This window comes from Gymnogyps californianus, chromosome 9, assembly GCF_018139145.2.
Source record: "Gymnogyps californianus isolate 813 chromosome 9, ASM1813914v2, whole genome shotgun sequence".
In the NCBI taxonomy this organism is placed as follows: Eukaryota; Metazoa; Chordata; class Aves; order Accipitriformes; family Cathartidae; genus Gymnogyps; species Gymnogyps californianus.
The window spans coordinates 8,325,682-8,351,397 of record NC_059479.1 but is presented as its reverse complement, the minus strand read 5'-3'; positions in this window follow the sequence as shown (position 1 = coordinate 8,351,397).

Sequence of the window (25,716 nt, the reverse complement as noted above, 5' to 3'; positions counted from 1 at the left end):
AGTCTTGGGTCCCCCTCTCCCCCAGCCAGTACTGAATCTCAGTAAAATTGAGGAGACTCCTCAGTTATGAACACGTAAAAGGTGAGAAGGGAATGCAAAGTCTTTTTATGATAATTTAGGCTGGAATTTGTCTCCCAAAGCTTTGGGAAGCGTCGCACCCCTTCTCTCTGTGGCACTCTGACCTCCTCTAGCGGTGGCTGGGCCACAGAGAGCGCCTCTCAGCTCCTGGCAGGGGTGAGTCTCTGGCCCGGAGTGTCGTGGCTCTGGCTCCGGGATCTGCTGATCTGGAGTGGGATGTCTGCTGCCAGGGATCTGCTGGTGTGAGAGGTTTCAAATTCTCTCAGATTCAGCTGAGTTTTCACCTTCTGCCTTGATTTTTCCTTTGGACAATGCCAAAAGCTCCTTGTCGGTGTGTGTCACTCAGAGGAGCCAGGGAGACGTGATGGTGGAAGTCTGACAGCTCTTATTAGCCATGCTTATTTTTAGTCTGGGTTTCTAAAATATGAAACCAGCAAAGAACAAATACCAAGAAGTTGTTTTTCTTTCTTCCTCCTCTCTCTTTTTAAAATGCAAACGTGGGGAAAAGAGCCAAGTTTCAATTTCTCCTCAAATTTACAGTCGTCTTTCGGTAACTGCGGATGCTTGAAAAATCAAGAGTAACGCCACAAAGGGGAGATCTCTGTGTATCTTGTTCTCCTTGTTGTCTTGGCTCACTTGACCCTGTTGGGGATGTGCCCTTTCATTGTATGCTGCTGTTGGGCCTGTGAGGGCAAACAAAGGGAAGTGAGCTCTGTATAAGCCTGCGGCTTGATCAGGGACCAGCTGAATTAGCTGGACCAGCCCTTGACTCAGTGTGGCTGCATAAGGATGCAGCTCTCATGTGCCAGGGTACTCTGCCTTTGGTGTTTGCCTGAGTGTTGCGTGGAGAGTGCAGTCAGTGGTGGGGATGCTTTCCTCTGAGTGACTGAGGAATGGGCATAGCCTTGCTGGTCTTGAGGGGAGAGAAAAACTGAACTAAAACTTTTAAGAGCTACTGAATTGTGTCCCACTACAACAGGAGGGCAAGAGATGGTTTCTCCTGCGGTCCCTTTCACTGGGCAGAAAGCAATTTTTGTGCAGTCCAGTGGTCCTCACCACAGGCTCTGGCATGCCGTGTTGTTATCCCTGTTTTACATTCATGGAAGTGGAAATGGATTTAATCAAAATCTCGCAGAGCAGAAATGGCAGGACTGGATCTGGGGGGGGGGGGCTCTGGCTCCCAGTGCACTGGACTCTTACTTTCAACATGAATAATGAAGGACCAGCTCCAAGAGGGTGGTACATAGTATCTTTCTCTCTTAAACCCCTAATGCCCTTCCAATTGCTGCCCTGGAGTGGTTTGTTTGTCAAAGATCTCCTTTCTAGCTGGCAGTCCTTTCTCCTGCCTCTTTGTAAAAACTCAATGCTTTCCTTAGTCAGTGAAGGCATCGTTGTTTTAACAGCATAAATGTCTCCTGAGGCTTAAGCAACTGTGTATTTTTTTTTTTTTTTTTGGCTAAGGCTAGGTGAAATGTTTGATTTATTATGTTTTAAAAAGTAAGGGTAGCTGCTGGATTTTGCTACTGTATTTTCTTCTACCTCAGATGATTTTTACCCTGCAGAAATGCTGGAAATAATGCAACAGATTTCAGCTATATATATGACTGTGGGGAAAACAGTTTAGTATGGGGCACGAAAATAGAGGCCTCATTCTGCTTGTATTTCTTTAGCATTGCAACTCAGGAAAAGACTAAATACAAGAACAGAAGTGTGGTAAAAACCATGAAAGACCCGTGGTTTGTTTAAGGCCTGCCCTAAAAATGATCAGTCGTGATTTGGTGAGCATGGTGGAGGTACTTGGATAAAGTCCTGTGCCACCAGCTGAACTCATCCCAGCCAGCTCAGCAGACCCAGGTGAGGGAGGTTAGTTGGGTTGAGGTTATAATTTTTGTAATGCACTGCTTTTCTTTTTTTTTTTTTTACAGGTTCCAATTTTTGGGGGGCTTTTAAGAGCTTTAGTGGTCTTACAAAAGTTAAAAAACCCAAAACCCCAAACAAAACCAAAACCCAATTTTTCAGAAAATTCGTGGTGGGTTTTGGGTGTGTGAGATTTGGACATACTTCATGTCTTAAAACTACACTCTTCCTAAGCTTGCATGTTAATGGTAGTTTTAGTAGCTTTTGGGTAGAGCTGAGAGCTGATACCTTTGATTCCCTGCAGCCAGCATCAAGCAGGCCAAAATTGTCTGGGTTATCTAGTTCCTAAACTACCCCATCATCCTGTATGGATGTGTGGGGATTCTGGCTTTGCTGCATCAGTCTCTTTGAGGAGAGTAAAAGGGAAGATTAATTCTCCTAGAAAAAGCTTCGTCTGCTTTGCATCCATATCAATTTCAGTGATTTCAGATCTCTCTTCTTTTCTTGGGAGAGTGGGGGGAGTGTTTAAACTGAAGACTTATGGAGCATGGCAGTGCTGGGAAGTTTTCTAAGCCCCAGGCAAAAACTAAATGTCAGTATATTTCAGTCTGTTTGTCTGGAATATTTGAGGAACTTCATTTTTATCTTAAAGCAGTTTACGACCCTGGAGAGAAATACAAATCTCATCCTTCTCCCTGTGAAATGAACAGGAGCAAATATGTGTTGTTGCTGCATTCTAGTACTTTTTTTGCCATCCTTTACCCCACTCTTAAATACTTTTCAGATTGATTAATCCTTGGAGTGCAGAGAAAGTTGTGTTTAATTCTATTGTGATCACCCTGTCTGATCACCCCTCCAAAACAGACAATAGGATTTTCCTGAAATGAATGAATTTGTTTGAACGAGGGTGCTTTCCTAAACAATTTGCTTTATCTTCATTGAAAAACTGTAGTGATGGATCTGCATTGCTGTCACCTGTGGTGAATGACTTACTTCCAGCCTAGTCAGACTGTGTTTAACTTCAGTTTCTTTTAGGCCTTTGCTAGACTGGGAAACTGTGTTATCACAGTTTGGTTCCCACATAGGTGTGTATGAACCTACACTTTGATAAGCTAATTAGACAGAGGTCTCTCACTGAAATGCATCTCCACATCCTTTAATCAGCTCTGCTCTCAGCTGCTCCGAATTTAAAGAGGTATTTTCTGTTACTACCCCTCTGCCAGTTCCCTCTCCCTTGCTATGCTCTGTGGTTTGCCTTTAAATATCTTCGGGGGTGGGACTATCTGCATGTTTGTACATTATTGAGGACCTGGGAGGGCCTCTGGGTACTGCCTTAATAAATATGTTAAATAATAAAGCCCAGAAGAGATGCTGCTTTAACAGTATCTGGGTGTACCAGTGAAGAAATCGAGAGCAGATCCTGTTAGTCTCTCCCCTTGCTTAGCCAGCTGGGGGCATGGGAGATGCTTTAAAGATCCACTGTGGTAAAATCATCATCGTATTTCCTTTATAAATACATTGATGGTTAGAATCTGTGGCCCTTCAATGTTATGTTTTTTTCCCTGAAAAATGCTGCTGCCTTCTTGAAAGCTGGGAGAGATCCCCAAAGCTTGCCAGGTAGAAAAGCTCAGGGAGCTCTCAAAGGATGTTGCTGCTTTTCCCTCTAACCTCTTAGAGTCTCTACCTTTCCTCTGTTCTTTTTTTCTTTCTTTGCCAGTAAGGCGCTGTGTGCAGTCTTCTGTGAACCTTTGTGGGCCAGATTTCTCCCAGGTGCCTTTTTTCCTCCTCAGTAGCTGCGGAAGAGGCAGTGGATGTGAGGGGGAGTTGTGTTTTATGATTTATGACACTTTATAAAGTGCATTTCGCAGCAGGATTGACAGAGCTGGAGACTGAAGTCCACCCAAGACTGGGGATGCTGAGGCACGTAGGGGGATGCATCTGCCCCGGTGACTATCCCTGTGCCTCAGAGCCACCCATGGACTGAGTGGGAAGACCTCTGCTCGCTCAGTTCTTGCTTCCCCGCTCAAACTCTCTGCAGCAAGAGGGGGGATTAGTGTCAGGTGAGCCTAGGACCTGTCTCTGCTGAGAGCTGTTTTGAGTGCAGCGGTTCATTTTACATCACTGGGTATCTCTCCAGAAGCCATGGGAGGGCTTATGCATGTGACTGGGCTCCATTATCCAGCTGTTGATCTAAAGCCAGGCTTATTTTGACAACCCCACCTCTTCCTCCATGGGCTGCCTCCTGATGGCAGGGGTGTCAGCACAGTTTCCCAGCGTGAGGGAGCTGGGCTTTATTCCGTGTTCCCTTGGCACTCGCGTGCTCTGTTAGATACTTCAAACAGGCCTCTTTCCCACGGTTCTCCTGCGCTAGTCTGCCTCTGCCCCTTTCTTGCCTGTAGCCTCAGGGCTGCAGCTCTCCAGCCATCTATTTATATGGCCCTCATTTGTCTTAGTCTCTTTGGCACTTATATGGCTCCCATTGGCCCAGGACCTGAATGCCTCCCAATCTTTAATATATTTATCTTCACACATGCGGACACACATGCATACCTGTGAGGTGAGGAAGTACCATTGCTCCTGTTGTACAGATGGAGAACATTAAATGGTAATTGGCTAAACTGGGAGCAGGTGGTGGTGGTGATGGAGGAAGGCTGCTTACACGTGGTACAGAAAATGGCATCACAAGAAATGGTTCATCAGCCACAGTGCAGCACTAGGAATGCAGGTCTGCCAACTCATATGTGAGTCTTGTAGCCAGTGGAATATGAGGTCCCAGTCATGCCCTATCCCTGTTCTGGCCTCTTCAATCTTGTTTTAAAATATTTTTGTCCCAGTGATACAATTTCAGAAGTAAAAACTTCTGTCAAATTGCCCAGCCAGGATGGGGATGGAGGTTGGAGTCCTCTTAGTCTGACAGCGAAAGCAAAGGATCTTTTAACGGCAGAATCCTTCCCTCTTGCTCACTGGGTTTGCTGTTCTTGGAGGGGGGTTTGACCCCCTCTTCTCAGTGGCTCCGAGGTGGGGATGGGCCCAGCGGTCTAAAACGCAGCCATTGGCTCAGGGTTTGCTTTGTTTTGCTAGAGCACTCTGAACAGACTGTCTGCTGGGGTAGGAATTTTTGGCAGCTCATACACAGCAACACTATTCCTTGGCAGTAGCTTTCCGTTAGCATTTCCCAAAGATGGCAATGCTGCCAAGCATATCTCCAAATGCTTTGCAAACTTGAACAATTAGCCGTGTCTTCAGTATAGAGGCAATGCTCGTTGCATTTAAGGAGCTAAATCAAAACCCATTGGAGGTCAGTTGGTAATCCCGTTCTTTTGAAGTCAACGGTGTCTTCTCCTGTGCTTAAAGTTGAGCGAGTGCAAAGCGTCTGGCTGAGCACAAGAGCTGAAGCCACATGCCCGGAGCCACTGTGTGTGAATTGCGAGGGGAGAAGTCAGGTGGCTGGTTCCTGGGCCCGCGCCTGGCCAATAGACCACGGTGCTTAATTAGTGTGGCAGCTGTTCTCTGTTAGTAATGCTTTCCTTAGGCGCCTGCACTAATGTTCTTGATAGCAGCTAAGGAGAAAAAGGAGGAGGAAATTGCATCTATATTTAATTAATACTGCATTCATATTTTATTGCGGAGAGCCCTTAGGTGCGGGAAGATTCTCAGTGAGAACAATTGCTTTTGAGTGCTGGAGCCATTGTATGGTGCTGAGGAGGTGAACTTTGGTTTTAAAAACAAACCCAAATTCCTTCCAGGGTAACCTGGGAAAGCCCAGAAACCCTCTGCCACTCACCTCCCAGCCTCAGGCTGAAAAGCAAGTGGCAAATTTGCTGATAATTCATATTTGATTAACTTTAATATCTTCTAATATTGTGAGTGAGAGAGGCTTGGTGGGCTGCAGGCAAACATCACACTGATTATTTTTTCCTTTTGATAAGATGCCAGGCTTGGAGAGGTTTCCTTTTCGATTCTCTGAGCTTACTCCCCTCTTCCAGCTGCATGCTGTGTTCCTTCTCTTCTGGCTCTGAATCCCGGCAAGGAGACGCAACGTGTTATTAAAATGGCCGTCATGTTCCCGTCCTGCATGGCTGGATTGCTGTGGCTGATGGCGGGTCCGAGGCAGCCCGTGAGGCTGGCGGGGTTGGCCTTGGCAGCCGATAGAGCTGAAAGCATGTGAGAGATGGCTGTTTGCTGGAGTGGCCTTGGCCGCTTTTGAGGCCACCTCGAGGCATCGCTCGCTGGGCATCTGGGTGCGATGCTGCACAGAGTAAAACTGAGGAAGCTGGCGGTGTTTTGAGGTTAGCCTGAGCATGGCCAAGCAGGGGGTGCAGCAGCAAAGCCAGCACGTGCCCTTCTCGCTGGAGGCCCTGATCCTGCACGCGGACGGGTCGCTGCTGCTGTGCCCTGCTGCAGCGGTAAGGCAAAGGCAGAGCGTGCTCACTGACCTGCTGTCAGCACTCACCCCTCTGTCCTCATTAGGAGCAGACTTGGGCCAGGAAGGAGACATTTTATAGTCCAGTCGGAGAAACATAAAAAATAGTCTTTGAAAGACTGTGTGTTGTAATAGCCTGAGCCTCTTAAAAAATTATGTACACGCCCTTCATGCACCATTAAGTATCATTGTTTCATTTAGTTAGCATGCAGTATAGTTCTGCTTGTACTTTGCAAAACACATTATGTCTCATTCTCCAAAATGTTGTTATACTCTTTGGTTTGCATTATAATAAAAATAAGCAAACAATTATTATCCAAACAAAACTAAATATGATTTAATTTTTAAATCCTCCTCCTTCTCCTTTCACCGAATCCGTAGTTTTTCCTTGGCAGTGTCCAAAATTCAGAGAGAAAGGAAAGCTGAAGTCAGAAGTGTTTACGCATTTCTGCCTTCCTACAACTACAAAAGAAACATTTGTTGCCTCAGATAACTCCTAAGCAAACTGCCGTCAAAACAATTAGTGTTATTTTTCTATTATCCTCCTATTTGAGAGTAAATAGCCATTTCATGAATATGTTAATTATCTAGTAGGTGCGGAAGATAAGTGGATGGTATATCTCCACAAATGATGATAAAGCTTCTGTTGTATACAAAAATTTCCAACAATGATTTTTTCCAAGTACTTGGGGTCAGGCGATTGCAGTTAAACTGCTCACAACTGAACCTGTTGTGCTTTGATAACTTAAAGATTTAACAAAAGTAACACCGCTGTGCAAATGAAGATTTTTTTTTTTTTTTTTTCCTTATTTTTTAAGAAAAAGCAGGCGGGTGAGCAGTCAGAACTGAGTCCCTACAACAGCTGGACATTTAAATCCTGTTGTATTTCTGTATTAAGTTTTAAAGGCTAACAGAGAGGTTCTGAAAAAAAAATACTCGCTTATGTCAGTACTGCAGGGTGGTATGTCTGTGTACTATTAAATGTATGGTATTTTTAGATGTAAAGTAATACTGGGTTATTCCATTTAAATTGGGCTGTCTGCAGGGCAGAAATTATTTGTGAATTTATCTGTCAGTAGGAACAGTAGGTTACTAGATATATATATTTGTTTATTTTTTTTAAATCATCCAAATATTTATTTTAGTGAGAGCGTGCTTATTTAGGCTCTGGAGAAGCAGAAAAGTGCTGGTTTTCCTTTTGGAGATGTGTACATTTAGGAAAAAAATTCAATATTCTGCAAAGTTGAATGCACCATTGTGCCAGATAATTAAAATGTAAATTTAAGTATCTATGCCTGCTTTGTGATTTTTTTAATACTTTTAAGTTAGTTGTCTTTTAAAACATGTGGTCAGCTGTTGTATTCACATATGGTCAAATGATCAAAGTCTGAACTCCTCTCTAATTGTCCCCTGCTGCTTGCCTGCTCTGTCCATGATCAAGGCCTCAGCAGGTGATAAGAAAGGCATGAGAACAGGCTGGAAGGAGAATGAACTACTGAGGGGCCCAAGCTGAAAGAAATAAAGACTTCCAGTACATCACCCTGACAGTAAAGAACCAAGAAAAAGTGAAGTCTGGTTAGTTCTTATTTTTTCTTTCTTTCTCGCCTTTTTTCCCCCTTGCTCACCAATCTGCATATTTTTTTTTTAAAGGCAAAATGCAAATGGGGTAGTCTCTGTGTATTCTCAGCTCATATAAAAGACAGAACCAAACAGCCTACTGCAGACATGTTTATTTACTTGCTAGGAGGAGGAAGCTGCTAAGTCACACAGTTTATAGTATTTCACGTGTTTGTGGAAATCATTGCAATTCTTTTCACTTGTGCTTGTCATTGTTTGCCTGGAGTTCACTTTGCCAGATGGTTCTTTATTGTCACTGGTGTCCACACCTCGCTCTTGCATCACTTCAAGACCAAATGGTGTGAAGAGCTTTAATACTTAGAGGATTTAGTAAAAGTAAATCCACACTTTGTGGAAGGTTCATTCTCAGCTATTCAAGCAGGTCTAGCACTGATTCAGAGAGGGAGTAGCTGACCCAAGGAATGAAGAAAGGGTGAAATAAATGGATTGTCTTTGCCATTCCTGTTGGTCCCCTGCTCTCTTGCAGTCAAAATGCCAATGGAAAATTAAGGATCAATATTAGATTTAGAATGAGGAGTTAACAGTTAAAGAAAGGAAGGTGCATTGTCAGAGTCCACACCCCCCCCTCCCCGTCAGTGTAGAAAACGGCTGCATTTCTTAAGCTAAATTTCTTAGGCTTGCAGTAATGTATTTGTATGCATCATGATTCTGGAACCACGTGAGGATTAATTTTTTACATGAATTTGCATGCAAATAGAGTACTCCCTTTTGGCTTCTGTAGAGTCGTTGCTTGATGTTTGCAAACACTGTCACTCAGATGCAAGAAGTGCGATTGCCCCATTTTACAGATGAGGAGGCAGTGGCTGGCTGAGAAAGAAGCGAGTAATGTGCAGACTGTCATTCAAATACGTAGGGTTGTGGGGCAATTTGTATTTCATTATTAAAAATAGGTTTGAGTGCCTATTTGTCTAATTTTGCAGGTAGCTGAAGACTATTTGTCCAAATGACTACAGCAATAAGAATGGACAGAGAGAGTGTGTGTGTGTGTGTGTGTCTGCATGGATAGGGAGTACTTTAGCAGGAGGCAGGTGTGAGAGGATTTAGAGGTTATTATAGAAGAATCCTTGCGGTGATCAGACTATTATATGGCTGCTGTAAAATAGGCAAACAGGTTAATGGGGTATATCCACAGAGCAAAGAGCACACATCAGAACTCTGCTGCAGTCCCTACAAGGAGGCAAAGCTGTGTTCAGTGTCCTAAGTTTTTTCTGGGGACAGTATGGCCGGCTCCAAAGGGTTCTCCTTGTGGGCTGTGTGGGTTTTAGGTAGGACATGGCTCGGAGTGGGTTCATAGTAGAAGGGGAGACATCTCATAACTTCAATGCGCAAGGAGGGTGGTGGAGAAAGAGGAATACGATCATGTCTCTGCACAGGGCAAAGGGTGAGAGAGGCTTGAAACAAAGGGTTTGGAGCATTTTGACCGTGAAGATTTGTGGAAGGGAGGGCCCCAGTCCTGCCGGGAGCTCTGCTGGAGAGTGTCTGCCTCAGCAGTGACCCACAGAAGTGAAGTGCCCCATGGAAATCTCAGTGCTTTCCTTCCCTCCCTCCTGTGTTCCCTTCTGGGGTGTGAGCTGGTTCCACTTGGTCATGCTCAAGTGACTTCCTGAGCTGGGGTCGGTGGAAGTGCACCGCTGAGGAGGTGAAGTGCCCACCACAAGCTACGTTTAACATGAGAATTGGCGGAGCTGAGGCTGCCAAGTGAGGGCAGTGAAGCAGGGTGTATAAATGAGCTGAAGAGACAGCTAGAGGTTTTATGAGGGGTTGGGTGGGGAGGTGGAAGGATGTGGTGACAGAAGAGAGAGGAGGGGATAAACAGAGCAGGCAGGCTTGTTAGGCAGAGTGGTCTTTTTCTACTGCTAATTCTTCATAGGAAAGCTGTGGCATAGCAAATGCAGGGAGGTATATTCCTTATGCTTCATTCGCATATTCAGGCTCTGCTTTTTATAAAATGGGTGATGCTGGGCTATCAGCCTATCCAAGTTCCTCTCGCTCGTCCAACCCATGTCCAGTGTAAATGGAACCTGAAAGGATAATGCTGCATTTCTTGCTATTTGCTTTACAGCCCACAGTGACTGGAGAGCAGGCTGTGGAAGGAGCCCAGACCTGGCTGCTGCACTTCTCCCACTCCACCTTGATGACTGCTGAGTAATTGCAGCTTCTTATCTGTGGTGCAAATGATGAAAGATTTTGTTTTTAAGGGGAATTGATGTATTTGCTCTGCTCCTCTCCAGCATTCCTACCACGTACATTCAGCTCCTTGTTAAATACCCCTGCCCAGTGAAGGCTGCATGATACTGTTTGGTCTGTGAGCTGTTTGTAGGGATCTGAGATGAGGTGGGATTTTGTCAGCTGGAACAGTTAGTTCCTGCTTGGTGAGTTTGGGTTTTTCTCTCAAGGTGGGTTCGACTCCAGCTGCTTCTGTCTCATGCCCGTTGAGCACAATTTCAGAAAAGGTGGGGTGGGCACACAGTTGCCTTGCCCTCGTGCTGGTATCTAAGACAGTCTGTACAGTAGGTGTGACTTAACAGACCTGAGTATCGGGAATTTGCCCTTGCCTGCTTAGGGTATCTTGCTCATCCTGTGTACTACTACATCCATCCCTCTGTGGGGTGCTGCTGGCTGAGGGATGATATATAACCCTTCTGTCAGGATTTGCCATGACCTAATGACCTTCCTGTAAATATTTATTATCCAGAACATCTAGGAGTAGGAAAGAAGATCTACGGTGATGGTGGACACACAATGGGAACAGAAGCAGCCAAATTTAACCAGCTTACAAATTTTATCTTCTGCCATTTTGTCCTCTGTTTCCTTGGGAATAAAATTGGCAGTGTCCAAAAAGAGCTGTTGAGAGTCATCTTTGCATCTGGAACTTTCTAAGCTGGTGTGACCTGTCTACCTTCAACGCAGCTGAGAGATTTGTTTTTCATAGAGAAAATACAGCCTTGGTTGTAGACCCTAATGGGAAGGTAGAAGTGAATTCTGCTTCCCTGATGTTTTTGTAGAACACATTGATTTGCTACATATACAACAATAGCATACAGCAGTACATTGAAAATCCCAAATTTGTAGTGGGAATGTTGAGAAGCAATGGATGGAAGTATCTCATATGTAATATGACATTAGCCTTGCAGACTTAAATGGTTCAGTGAAGAGTTACTGGTCACAGTAACTGTGAATAAGCTCACATACTTTTATATTGGTTTGGGTTCCTTTACTGGCAGAAGCTAGTCTTTCTGCCAGCCCATGGAAAGTTCCGGAGGAAAGAGCGCTCCACACCTGCTGCTGATGGTAGTTAGTGTCGTGCTGTTTTCTTGGAAAATGTGTTTGGATGCTATTTTCTAGAATAAACAAGTTAAAGTGGTCAGCAAATAAAATAGATTCCTCCCACTTCTCTCCTTCCCCCATGTGCTCATAATAAGTGGCTGAGGGGGAGAAAAAAAAAAAGGATAAGTGGTTGGGTCTCACTCCTGCAAATGGTCAAGAAAATTACAGAGCCAACAAAATCAATTTTCAGCTTTAATAGTCCACAAGCCCAAGGAGTTCTGTACAGTACTCCCTGGGGTCAAAGTAGGCTTTTAATCTCTGAAGTTCTATACAGAGGAGGCGTGTTGAAAACAGTAAGTTTTTGGCGGAGTCACGTGCTTCAGGAGGTTTGGGATCAACAGGAGGTGCGTAGTTTGTTTTCTCTCGTAGTGGTTTTGGATGGGAGCTGTGAGCAGTGGGTTTGGTGGGAGGAGGCGAGGTGCCAGGCTCTCCTTCACACCTCCTGCTGCGTTGTACCTCCTGTGATGTGGTGGCCTGTGACGCAGCCATCCCACCGCTGCCTCCCAGCCCTGTGGGTCCCAGTCCCAGCACCCAGTTGGAAGGCAGTCGCTCCTGAGGCTGATTTTATGCTGCTTTATGGGTAACTGAAAGGGGCAGGTCCCAGCCTCGCTTCCTTGGCATCCTTGTGTAGGAAGCAGAGTTAGGTTTATTACTTTGCCAACCTCCCAAGGACTGTCGTGAGAGCTCTTTGCAATAACAGGTTATTGAGGGAGCACCCTTGGGCTAAGCAGGGCGCTTACTTGTGTGCTGTGGGACTTACTTCTTGTAGGAGCTGATCCTGTAAGATGTTCCTCCTGGCTGGACTTGGGCGGGAGACAGTGTGAGCCCACCCTGTCCATGCATGGGGCCTCCAGGTGACCAAAAAGCAAGGGGTGAACAGAGTGGTCGCTGCTTGGGATTGGATTGAGGCAGAAGGGAAGCAGGAGGCTTCAGCAGGGACTCCCCGGGAGGATTTTGGCTGGCAGAGGGAGGAAGGTACTTTCTCTGCGCTGTAGGTCAAGTGGTAGGGTAATGAAGAGAATAGCCCTAACGTGCATAAATGCTGCCTGTCAAAATGACTCTTTCTCCTCTGCAAATCTACTTAAAAATAATTGGCCATGTGCCACCCTGAAACATATCTAGCAATTAAATGCTAAGGTTAATATGTTACATGCATGGAGGCCAGGAAATTTGGAGGCAGTGTTACCATAGCAACCGTAACTCTGCCCTCCTGGCCATAGGCATTCCTGTGGGGTCGGTCAGGGCACAGTTGTGGGGGTGGGAAATGCCGCCAGTGTGGTAGCAAAGGGGTGGGAAAAGTCATAAAAATGTAAAAATAAACCCAACTCTTTCATCTCATTTTGTGGTGTCAGTGGAAGAGCAGTAAAAGGTGAAGCTCCTCTCCATTATGCGTGTTAGAGGGAGCGCTGCGGTGCACGCTGTCAGGACGTGCCAGAGACCCCGTGCCTTCGGGAGGGCAGAGTTAACTTTGGTGGTTTTAGACTCGACAGATTTCAGCTGCTCTCAGCTCTCCGGGGACACTGTGTTAAGTGGGGAAAGGATGTCTTCAAAATCATACCGGTATCCTTCTTTGGCTCCTACAGCTAAAATCCTAGTCCATAAAGGAGATGTCTGCTCCAAAGAATTGTGCTTCTGAAAATGCTGCTCAGGCCCGGCCCGCTGAAGAGAATGTACATTCAAATATACTCAAAATAATACCATACCATTAAGAGCAAGACTTTGACTCCAAAAGGGTTCTCCTGCTCTTCCACAAACTTTGAAGCCATCTAATTTTGGTCTGAGAATTCCAGAATGTTTGCGTTTGTGCACGTGCGTGTTTGTGAGCACTTGTATTGGTGCCAAGTGGCTGCTCATTCCTTCCTTCAGGAGCCGGCAGCTGAAGCTCTGCCCTTACCTCTGGGCATGTTGAGCCTGTGACTAGAAGTGATAGGGTGCTATCACCCATTGTGATGATGAGTCCCCCTTCCTCATGTCTGCAGTGTCACTGCCTGTGACTCTACCACTTGCAGGTTTTGTTAGTGCAGATGATTTTAGGCTAACAGAAACCCCAATTATGAATGATGTGGCTTCTCTTGCCTACAAAATATAAAAGGAATTTGGTGAGAAAATCAGAAATGATGGCTTGGCTTTCTCTGCTTTAATGAACTGAGCACTTAAACCTCAGTAGTTTTGCAGAGATGATGATTCTTGTTTCAGTATCCAGGCCTCACTCCTCAATAATCTTGAATCTATTGTTTCACCTTTGTGAAATGGTTTGGTTTTCTGTTGCTATCTTCTCAGAATAGATCTGTGCGTAGGTATTACTGCAAAAAACAGGTAATTTTTTAAAATGAAAAAATGTCAGCTGGTTGCTGGCAGATACCTCTCATCTGGAAAAGACTCTTGGCTCATATGCTGGTTATCCCTGCTGAGATAAAGCGAGCAACTGGAGCAAATGAAGCACTTGTGAAGTGTGCTACAGCTTCTCCCTGTAGTATGCAAACGAACTGCAAATCATCTGTGTTCCTGCAGGAAGTCCTTTATGAAAAGCAATGGGATGGAGAAGGAAATGGAGGGCCTGAGTGCTGGCGAGATTATATTCAGTGGAGGGCAACGCGTATTTGCTGTATGGTTGGGGTATGATAATAGAAGTCTGCTTTGCATGGAATGCTGTGGCTCTCAGAGGCAGGAGATGAAAGACATAGAACGATAAAGTGGTACATCTCAGGGCATTTTATTTTATATTAAAACATCATTTTTTTTGTAGCAAATGCATACCAAATGTGAGAGAGAAAGCCTATTGTGTTACCAGACTTTAAAATTAAAACATGCACAGAGATCACGCAATTGTTTTTATTGTACTGAGACGTCATCCTAATATCACTTTGGTTTATTTGAATAAATTACATGTATTTGGCAATTGTGTAGTAGGAATTTGACACGAGAAAGTCAGCAAAGGTACATGATGACAATACCATGAAAGGCAATGTTTATGGAGAAGATATTTTCTATATACCATTGTTCAATGTTGAAACATGTTTCTTCAATTTACATTCCTTTTTTTTTTTTTTTTTTTCCAAGGGTGCATAATAACTTAGTGTAGCGTTGGGAACTTGGGACAGATATAACTTAAGCAGATTTATCTAACTACACACAGTACTTTGTTGTTCTACACACAAGCAGCTGCCATAGCAACTGCAAGATCACAAACTGTTATGATACCTCCGAGAAATGGGTTGTCTTTTAAAAGAAGCGCAAGCATGTGAATTTGCATGTCAACTTTATTCGACGGTAGCCGTGACTTTTAGGGAGAAATGGTATCTCTAAATGCATGCTTCTCTCCCTGTGGGATCTTCGTGGTTTATTTTGATGATGATATTTTTTCACTTTGCCATATTTTTTTTCATTATTATATAATTTTTTGCTGAGCTGAAGGAATAGAATGTATTTTAAACTGCTCATTGTTATTTCTATGTACCATGATAGTGTCTAATGACCCTTATAAACTTTGAGATCTTCTTCCTGCCTCCAGTTAAAAAGCGAGAGAAGCAAGTCCTGTCCCAAATAGCTTAGGACAGAAAAAGATGGAAATGGAACTGGTGGCACAGAGAAGCAAAATTATTTGTTCCCAGCCACACAGCGGGTTGGTGGCAGAGCTGGCAGAGAGCCTGCTGAGAAAAGGGACGGCTGCCCTGTCATATACATAGCTGGGGCTGCTAACTGGCCATTAAGCAGACGGTGTTGTGGGCTTGTTTCAGATGTCCAGCGTGTCACTTCCTGAATGCAGCTAAATATGCTACTTTGTTAGATAAGATGGAAACAAGACAAAAAAAAAAATCAGAGAGAGGGTTGGTGGCAGGTTTTTTCCCTCCTGTTGTTTTGTCATCACGTAATAGATCCCAAATGAAGGCGAACTTACCTTCCTAACAGCCATGAGTGAGGTATTGTCCCTGCTTCACAGGTGGATGGACTGCTCCACTGAGGAGTTAACAGACTGCTGTGAGACCTGAGATGAATCAGTTGAGAAGTGGGAATAGGTCTCATGAGTGGTTAGGAAAATAGTGACGTAAGTCCCTGCAAGCAAAGTTTTCCATGGTAGGTGACAAAATAAAACATGGAGTATTTTGCAGCCATGTCCTGGTCCTGCAGACAAACTGGTATCAAAAACCAGTTGTGTCACTGGTAGTTCACTTGTGTATAGCACTTGGCCCATTAGACACCCAAATGGTTTAATTTTGTGACTCCAGATTTATTCTCTTCTGTTTGTTTTGAAAAGGTCATGGTGATGTGTCCCGAGTCGTGTTATATATCAGTTGGGGAACTACCATGTGTCTGTGAAAATAAGAGCAAATCAAGAGGGTTTCCCAGTTTTTATTGATGACACATGCAGAGAGTCTACAGACATTCATAGATCACTCTTAATGGGTGCATTTTCTTAGAATTTGTTACTCGCTTTGCAAGGCCAACGAGTCTTAGTCGTGGTCCAGGATGTCAGGGAATGCATTGAAACAAAACAAAATGGTCCTATCCTCAGACCGCTTCCAAAGTAAGCCCAAAACGAGAGGCAACAGAAATAGATGGGGGTGTGTAAGGAGTTGATGAGAACATTGGTCTATGGACCTCTCTCAGGAAAACAGCTATTTAAGTGATGACAAGCTGTTTGTTTGCATGACGGTTCAGGAGACTTTGAAGGCTGGTTTGAAGGCAAACAATGAAGTCACTTTGTAGATGGTTGTTGGGAGCTCTTCCTAGCAGGAGGGGCAGCTGGGGGAGAAGCACAAAAGGGATTTTGTTTGAAAACATAAGATATTGGCTATGGGGAGCAGGAGCCAATGTTGCAGATTCATCACACCATGTGTAAAACAAAGCTTTATCAACTGTTCCTCTTATTTATCAAACTTGCTGTGAGGAGGAATCTATGGGTCTCTCCCAAAGGTGACTACGTTTTGAAACAGAAATATGGTATTGCTGACTTCAGGTGGGTTTTCCCAGTCTTGCTCCCTGGTAAATCCCCATCTTCTTACATGAATGGCCAACTCCTTTCCTTTTCCAGGAAAAGGGCTGTGATGCATGTTATGGAGAACTGCCATACCCTGCTGGGGATGTATCAACCAGAGACCTGTATCAGGGCCTACACCATCAACAAGCAGCACTTGACAGAGGTGGGAATGAGTTGTGGAAAGAAGCATGCAGAAAAGCAGACATTTTCTGGTTGTTGGAGCCCAAGGGGTATCTCTGACTTGGGAATTCTGAGGCCTACTTGCTGTGCATCTTTACAGGGAGTTTGTACATCTTTGCTAGCCTTAAGTGCTCAAAATTCATGAGTTATACCTCAGAAAGTTCATGAGGATGGGGTTTTTTTGCCCTTTTTTTTTTTTTTTTAAATTGTTGGATGTGTTGTCATGTTTATGAGCTTTTAGGTCCGTCTGTGTCGCCTATTTCAAGGTTTTCTTTGAAACTGAGAATTACAAACTTATTTTTATGATGCATGTTCTTTTTTTATGCAGAACCTAGATTTGGGTGAGTCACGTGCCTGCAGGTTCTGAGGCTTCCTGGAAGGCACCAGCTGTTGCAAGACTTGGGATGAAACCGTGAGAGTGTGCAGTGCTGCTGGTACAACGAGTCCTTTCTATACAGCATCCTTTTTGGATTGCTTGGATATAAAATGTGGCTGAATTTTTTTTTTTCTTTTTTTTTTTTTTCCCCTCTCCCCCTTATGTTTGGCCTGGGTGGGAGGCTGATTTCTGATAGGTTTTAATATGGTGGTTGGTAACATGGTTTTCTCTGAGCTTTTACATGTAATCTGCCCATATTATTGCTAGGTTTTTATTCCTCTTGTGGCTGCAGTGGATACGGCACAGAAGTCTTCAGGATACACTTAATATTTATGGTGGGAAATGGGCTGTTTACAAACTAGTAACAAACTATAATAATTACTTTGCTTTCCACTTGAAACACTAATCTGAAGCTCTGGCTGCCACAAAATTCCCGTGTAAAGCCACATAGATCTTCAGCTGCATTTGTTGGATCTATTTAGATCCCTGCTTGGTTTCTAAAAGTGGGAATAAAGTCTGTGAACATCTCTAGCCACTTCCTCCCACACGTTGCCTGATGTGAGCTATTTTCTGCTTGGGTGTTTATATCCAGCATAACTGTAGGTGGGACTTTCTGTGGTTTGACCAATTTCCATAAGTTAAAGTTGCTAAAGATGACTGCAATGATAATTTAATATGAAATGCTGTAAGGAAATGCTGAGCTAGCAGTGAATTTTCTAGAAAGATCTGCAAAGAAAATATTGAGCATTTGAAAATTCAGAGGGAAAAATACCCATTTTGAGGACTTGAAGCCATGAGAGGAAAACTGGTTTGTAAACTGGTACTAATCTTGGTCAGAGCTGTAGAAATATAAGTTTAATCATGATCAAAAAGTTTGTGGTAATGTGAAAACTCTTGATGGACAAATTTTGAAGTGATTTGGAATCAAATTGGAGACCTTCATTCTAACTTTCTTGGTTTTGCTTCAATTCTTCTACAAAAATTGTACCTTTATTTCTCTATATTGGATAATAATTTAACACTATCAAAAAACCCCCAGTTTAATTAGGTTGTTTTGGTGGTTTTGAAACACACTCTTGATTTTTGAGGCTTTCAGAAAGACTTATGGACAAGGAAGTGTAATTAACTTGGTTTGTACAAACAGAAGCAACATGGTAGAAGTATTTGATTGGATAGCAGAAGGCAGTGGCTGGGGCAGGGGCTTGGATCAGTTCTAAAGCAACTCGGACTTAATTCTTTTCCTCTGTGCAGCACTAGCAACTGAATCGGTAGGCATTAACTGCAGCAAGACGTTGTCAAAATGTCTTCAGACGATAAGGAGCCTACGCCCACCTTCCCTTCCTGTTCCATCCTGTCCACTCTATGTCTAAACCTCTGACTCTTCTTCCCCATAGACTACCCTGGTGTCACTTCTAGAAAGTAACTGGAAGACCTCAGGTCCAGCTCTGTCTCACAGCATTTCCAAAGATTTTCTCATCCTCTGATGTTAAAGCACAATACCAATACGAACAGACGGAAGTCTAAGGCATACTTTTCAACAGTCATCAGCCCTTTTCTATGAGGTGGAGGAAATGCAAGTGAAATGTAATGAGCTGACTTCTCCAGGAGCACGTAAGGCATGCTGGTTATGTGATTCTCCTCTCCTGACCCTGACTTTTGCAGTTGGTGACTGGATTGTCTTTGCTTTCCCCTAATCCCTTTGAAAAATTTGAGTAGATTTCTTTTGACAGCCACTGCTGCTTTTTCTCTAATAGAAAGCCACTTAAATATCCCTTTTGTTTTTTGGGCTCTGCCACCTAGATGAAACTGGTGGAAAAGGCATATCTGGGATCTCCGGGAGGAAGGAAGTGCCAGCAAAAGAGCAAAAGGACAATGCTCATGAGGAAAACCATGTTGTCCTGCAACCTCCTTCATCCCTGGCATGCTTTGGCTGAGGTTCAGCAAGTTACAAGAACCACGTGGGAGAGGGCAGTTGCTCACAGAAACATTCCTGTGCCAGGGATTTTCACCCCTCCCTCTGTATTTAGCATCTGCTAGCAGGAGAAACAGTTGAGAGAATGGAGATCCTGATCTCCTGTGAGCCAGTACAAAGGAGCCATGGGGGTGGGGATGCTCTGGTATCGGTTACGGCTGGAATCAACCTCGGAGAAAAGCAAACAGTGGGAATAAGGGTCACAGAGGAAAGCTAGGATATCATCTTAAAGAAAGCCTCTGCTGCACAGGAGTGCCATGTGCAGTGCTGCTGAGCATCTTGAAAAGCAAACCAATAGCATTAGGGTGGGAATTCCCACTGCATCCCCCGTCCCCTAGCCCCCTCACCTCCGTCTCAAGATCAAAAAGGCAGCAGCAGTGCAGCTTTCTGTCTGCGTGAGAACAGAGCCTGCAGAAGGGAGCTGCCGCATGGGAAAGCTGCTCTGTGAAGATGCTTGCAAAATAAACAATGGAACATCAGCACAGTGTGAGGCGGCTACCTGGCTCTTGCAGAGAAGGAGGAAAGGAGAAACCATTTGTGCTTGGGATAGGCAAGAGCCTGCCTTCCTCTCTCTTTTGAATGGCACAGTCTTCATTTCCGTGTACTTATCAAATCCAGGGTAGTGTTTATAGGGAAGGCAGTTTGGTAGAGGTAGATGCTGCAGGCAATATAGTGCTTTGGGGAATACATTTTGTCAGATTGTGCTTTCTGCTTATTGAAGGCTAAAACGTCCTAGCACAAACCATCTTGCAGTTTGCACTGGGGAGCAGGACGTTAATGGGATGTGCCAGCAGTGTTTCCTCATCTTGAACAAATGATGGAAAAGATCGGGAGAACTCGAGGTTTTTCTGTCCCAAAGTTCTTGGCATGAGACCGATCTCTTGCCGCACCTGACAAAATCTTCCCCAGTGGTATGGTTGTAACGTAACACGGTGATAGTTAAGGAGAAGACTAAAGTGGTGAACCATTCCTGAAAGACACACTGATGTTGGGTGCCTGTAAGGATGTGTATGGGACTGTTTTTTCCTCTTTCTCCGTCTAGGTTTCCCAGGAAGCTGTTTTGCTGCACGTCTGGTGTTCCTGACCCACTGCATGGGAAGCCTTGAGTAATCCCACACTGCACTGAGCAGTTTGAGAAGTTTTGTGTGACAAGATCGCTAAGTGTCCTGCCCTTTGCTCTGCCCCCTCTTGTGTTTGTCACATCTAATAATGGGCAGAAATGTGGTGTGTGCCACTGAACATGGGGAATTTGTTTGTATTCCGTGTTTGCCACAGCCTTTTAATTTGAAGAGGGAGCGTGGGAGCAGGGAATGGCTAAAAACACTTCTCTGTGGTACCTCTCTACTGTAGGCCACATACAGCTCTTAGGGAATGATGTGAACTTCAGCTGAAGCTTTGGGGTTTAAAGTGGCAGTCGTGTCTCAAGGAGCAGTCTTAAGTGCTGTAAAATGCTGTATCTATTTCAGTGGATGGCAAAGGATGCATAAGATATGCTGCTATCCGTGCTCTATTATCTGCAGTAGGGATACTGGGCACTGTAATTTCCAGTGAGGATGTTGTCACGTTTTATATTGTAAAGGAACTGCTGTAGAAAGATCAGGCATGCTGTCTTCAGCCCTTAGCCTATGTGCGGTGCTCAAACACTTTTTGTGATTTGTGCTTGTGTTACTGCTAGGTACAGGACTGTACTGCTGCAGTCAAAGTGGGCTTTTGTCTTTAATCTCAATGTAGGTACGTTTGGAGCCTGTTCCATGGAGAGAGCCCATCTAGTCAGGTAATAATAAGGTGTAAAAGTGCAGGAGAATCCTGACTTGTGAATTCCTGATGGTTTTTCTATGCTTACATATTTCACTGGTTGTTGAATGTGTGTATCTGAGAAGAGAGCCAGCCCAAGAGCTTTCCTAGTCTTTGGTACACTTGCTCTCTGTTCCTAGGTGTAGCAGGTTCGCGTGTTCCCACAGCCACCTTGCATCTTTTCTCCCTCCTTTTTATTTCCTCCTTGCTTGTTCAAAACACGGTGAGTGAATAAATGCAGCACAGCAAGTCTTCTGGGAATGTGAATATTTGAGGGCTCTTTCCTCAAGATGTGTGAAACAAAAACAAAAATGAAAGAGGCCTTTAAACTAGTTCTGAAGCCACAGAGGGAAGTTGCTAAAAATATTGGTGGTGTTTTTATGAGGAGGAGGGGAGGAATTAAGACCTACTGGGAAAGGGTGGAAAAGATACGGTGGGAGATAATTTGTAGCCAGCTTCAATATTAGCCATTTTGGGAGGGTGAGATCAAGATTAGGTTGAAAGCTTCAATTGTCTTTATTGCCTAGTCCAAATGAAAATGGGGCTGGTTTAGCTGGGATGTTGGCAGGAAAGGAAGACATACATAAGAAATTATTTCTCATGTGAGGTCTTCGTTCCCTCCTTAGTCAGTATAAATGGGGACAATGTCTACTTTTGGATACATACGAGTATTCAGCAGTCAGCAGGGAAGCTTCCACAGGGCGAATAAAAGTCCCTGACAAATCAGAAAGGCATCTGCCTTGTTCTATAGACTATGTAAGAAGCATGGAATCTTAAATGAGACATGGAAATTAGGTGGATTGTGCCAGTAGGATAACATTTTTGAGAAGCATCTGGTTCAGGATTGTACAATATCTAGCATGGGTGCTTTCTGGGACAATTCCCCATCCAAGGCTCAGTTCCATTTGCTTTATGTCTAGCCCCTTCCAGCAGCATATTGTGGAGACTTCTGAAATGATGGCAATCAGACAAGAGTGGGATTCTGGAGCATGAGTGCTTTGTCAGCGTGATATTGCACCCAAGTGGGGGAGCCCTGCTGACAAGATAATTTCACTGCTTCTGGGACCTGGCTAGCATTTCCAGAGGAAGTTTTGTGTACGTGCTGGCTCTGTGCACAGGAGGAATGTCCTCTGAGATGGCTGAAGGCAGGAGATGTGCCAGGATTAGTGCTGCTCTTGGGTAAAACCTGATGGTTGCCTATTATCCAGAATATTTTAATAATGTCTTCAGGGTATTTCCTCTGAGACACAGATTTTTGGATGACTGTTCTTATCTTTATTTATGTTTTCCCAAGCTTTCTCAATATCTTTTTCACTTCCAGCTGTGAAATCGAAATACAACGTTCTTTTCATTTTTTTTATTTTGCCTTACGCAGTTGTTGTGGGCTAACTTTGTTATCTCTGCTGCACTTTGTGTGGCAATGACTTTTGAAATCAAGCAATTTAATTGCAAGAATGCAGAAATGGAAAAACACCACACAAACCCACCAAAAACATATGACAAAACCAATTTTTCTGTGCCTATGAATACCTGATAATGCAGCAAGGACATTTGCCAAATGGGTGGGAAAATTGGTAGGGAAAGGAATGTAATTTGTGGTCCAAGCTAGGTATTACAAATAGCTTCCCTTTCAGCTTTATACCTTTCATCATCAGAGCTGTTAGGCTTCACTTATTATGAGCTTCTGCAGCGGGCCAGCCTTACTCATGGATAAACTGGCTTCATATCAAACTGAGATTCTCTTTTTTTTCTGGATGATGCAGTTATTTCTTTTTTTTCTTCACAAATTGGATCATTATTTTGGAATTTAAGGCCTTTCAATAAAGGGGGAGGGGAGGGAAAGCTTAAAAGCTGTGAAATGCTTCATAAACTTAAGCAAATGAACCTTGGCACATGGGCATAAAGTATCAGTACCCTCTGCTAGAGCTGGCAAGAGGTTTCATACTGAACTAGCAGTACTCTGCATCATAGACCAAATCCCCAAAGTTGGCTGCGTCCCCTTGAAGTTAGTGGAGTTCTGCTGGCACTCACCAGCTGAGTCTGGCACACAGAGTGCTTCTTCTAGGAGAGCGATGAAGATAAGGTGAGTAGACAGCAGAAAGGCTGCATCAGTGCGTTTAGATCAGAGAAAAAACCTGCTTTTAGCCCAAAATGCATTTTGCTCAGGTATTTAGAAGATTTCAACAGCAGCCTTCTGCTGAAGGGTTAGTGTGCTGTGACTCAAAGGTGAACATATGCTGTAGCCTCTGCAGAGCTGAGCCCCGTGTAACGCAAGTCACTTTGGAGGAGAGGAGAAAGCTGGTGCCAAATCTGCTGTCTGGTTTGAGTTGAGTGTTGTACAGTTCTTATAGTAATATCTGATAACACTGTCTGTCTTTGTTTTGGTATTATCAGCAAAATGTGTCAGGCGTTTTGTGGTAAAATAACTTTGTGGTAAGATAATGTTGGTTTGACAAAATCTGTGGGGGTTTTTTCGAACTGTGCTCTTTCTGCTGAATGCTTCTGTATCCCGTGGATGCGCATGGATTATACTCCATAAAATTATTCTAATGTTCAGTAGAATGTGAATGGGATGAGGAAAGGAAAACTTAGAAGCTCATCAAAAGCTTGAAGCCTGATAATGTTCTCCATTTTTAAAAATAGGATAAATACTATAGACATTTTAATCAAATTTGGGATGAAACTGTGTATCAACATTTTAACATTTCCCATGACAGGTGGGAAATCTTGTTCACCAAAGAAAATGGCCTAAGTAATATGACACTGTTATTTTGGTAGAAAGGGAAAGAAAATCAGCATTAGATCAAAATCGTTGATACTGCAGTCAGTATTGCTGCAAAAACCTGATGAGCCAGTGCATCATCAAAAGAAACTTGGAGAAAGACCTCATACTTACAATTAACTATCTGAATCCATCTCTTACCAGTAGCTTAGGGAAGTAAAGCAAATATGTGTGGGTGGCTGTTAGGCAGCTGATTCTAATGGTACTGGTTTGATTGCATTGGTAATTGAGGTGCAAGAATGAGGAGGCCTTTCCCAGGGAGTTGTGTGTGAGACCTTAGTGCACCATTACACCTTTTTTTATAATACACTTCACCCTTTTGAAAAGTAGTTATATTTTTTGAGAGGAAATAGAGATTTTTGGTTTGCATTTTGTAACTCGTCTTCTCTTCCAAAGGAAAACTTGGCACTCTGAACTTGCTAACTCCAGCAGGCATCCAACACGTGCTTTTAAGAAGGTGATTATTCTCTGTCACTGGGGCAGGTGTCTCTTCCTGTGAAGATTTCTGCTGCCATTAAGGAGTGATGTCCTAAAGGGGTTTGTATTTTTAGCAGCTGTGATTTATGTCCTGTGGGCTCTGTCTTTAAACCATGCCTCAAAGAGGGATAGGTTATTTTACAGAGAAACCCATAAAGTAATATATGCTTCTGGTATGACTTGCTTTAAAGCTGTGCATTAATTCTTGAGAACTGAGGTCAGCCTGCCTGTGCTGAGATCTGCACAATGACATTTCCATGCTGTGGCTCATTTCATGCTGATGTGAGAAGCAGGAAGTAATATTTACCATATGAAAATACATAGTGCTATTAATAATAATATTAACTAATTAATACTAATGCAGTGCATTTTTTAAATTATTCTTTTTATCCTTAAGTCTCAAAATACTTAATAGGACTTTCCCTAATTTACAGAAAAAGTAATGGGAATACTAATGAGAATTCAGGTTTTGTAGGAATCAGTCTCAGACTCTGGTACAGGTGCAAACCCTTGGTTGCGACTTGGTGGAAAGCTGCTATATTGCTTTGGAGTTCTTGCTTTTGAGCTGGAAACATACTTGCTCTGCTGGTCTGGAGACACCTTCTCTGCAGGGTGGGGGACCATCTGGACTTTCCCCCCCTCCCCTGCTTCTGTAAGTAGTAATGCAGATCAAACTGAGAATGGAGAGAAGGTAGCCTGTCTTTGACTCCAGTTAGCAAATGGTGTTGGTTTAGAGAAAGCCTCAGCCTGGACTGGGCTTTCAGTGCAAGCTGAGATCATCATCAAAATTCAAAAATCATCATTGCCACTGCGTTAACCCAAGTGCTTTGAGTTTGCCAGCGCAATGAGGAGAACTCCTCCTATTCCTAACTCTCTCTCTCTTGAATTTCCAGGAATTTCGTATACCTCCTATCTAAGGTCTCATCATAAAAAAGCAGGAGCCAGAAATATTCAGAAGAGTTGAAGGTGATGGTAGGTTCCAGGCATAGGAAAATGTTGTCGTTGCTTGGTGTTGGGCTTTAAACAAATTTATCATAACTCATCTACCTTCTCATGGAGAAACATCAGGAGGCAGAAATGTGACTTTATCTATTTCACATATGGAGGGAGAATTCTTCTTGGGAAGCCATAGTCTCTCCTCCACAGCAGATGAAGTAGAAATTAGTCAGGACCACAACAAGAGCAAATACACTTAATCCCAATACCTTTAAGCCTCTAAATAATCTTATGCATAATAGTCCAGCTGAGAAGGAGATATTACTATTGTTGATATTGGTTACACCGTTGTAATATTTCCTCCACTCCCCAGTGCTCCCTGCCAGAAATCATAATTTGCAGCTCTCCATAGTCTGACCAGGACATAAACCTACTTCTGTTGTGAAGATTTATAGGTAAGTTGTAGATACCAAAGCTTAGTGCTGTGTGCTTTTCAATGACATTACGCTGGTGGTTATGATTCAACAAATAGAATTTGGTTCATTATGGGTTTAAGAAAATGGTGACGTATCTCTGACGTGTAAGACATATATGGAGGAATATAAGAAGGCTGTAATTTTTTTCATGTGTAACTATGGAGGCATGCTTTGATATCAGAGAATTGCCTTATAAATGAAATTGTGAGAAGCATTTAAATGTCAAGTATCCTTCGTCTTTTCATTCAAGCACAGAATATTTATGAGGATACTGTTAATAAAGCATCTTTGCCTCTCTGACAGAGACTGGACTTAGGCAGAGTGTTTAACAGCGGAAGGGACTAAAAAGTGAGAAGGGATGTTTTCAATGAAATACTTTGAATTTCTCTTGCATGCCCTTTTCTTTTAAGGGTTTTTTGAAT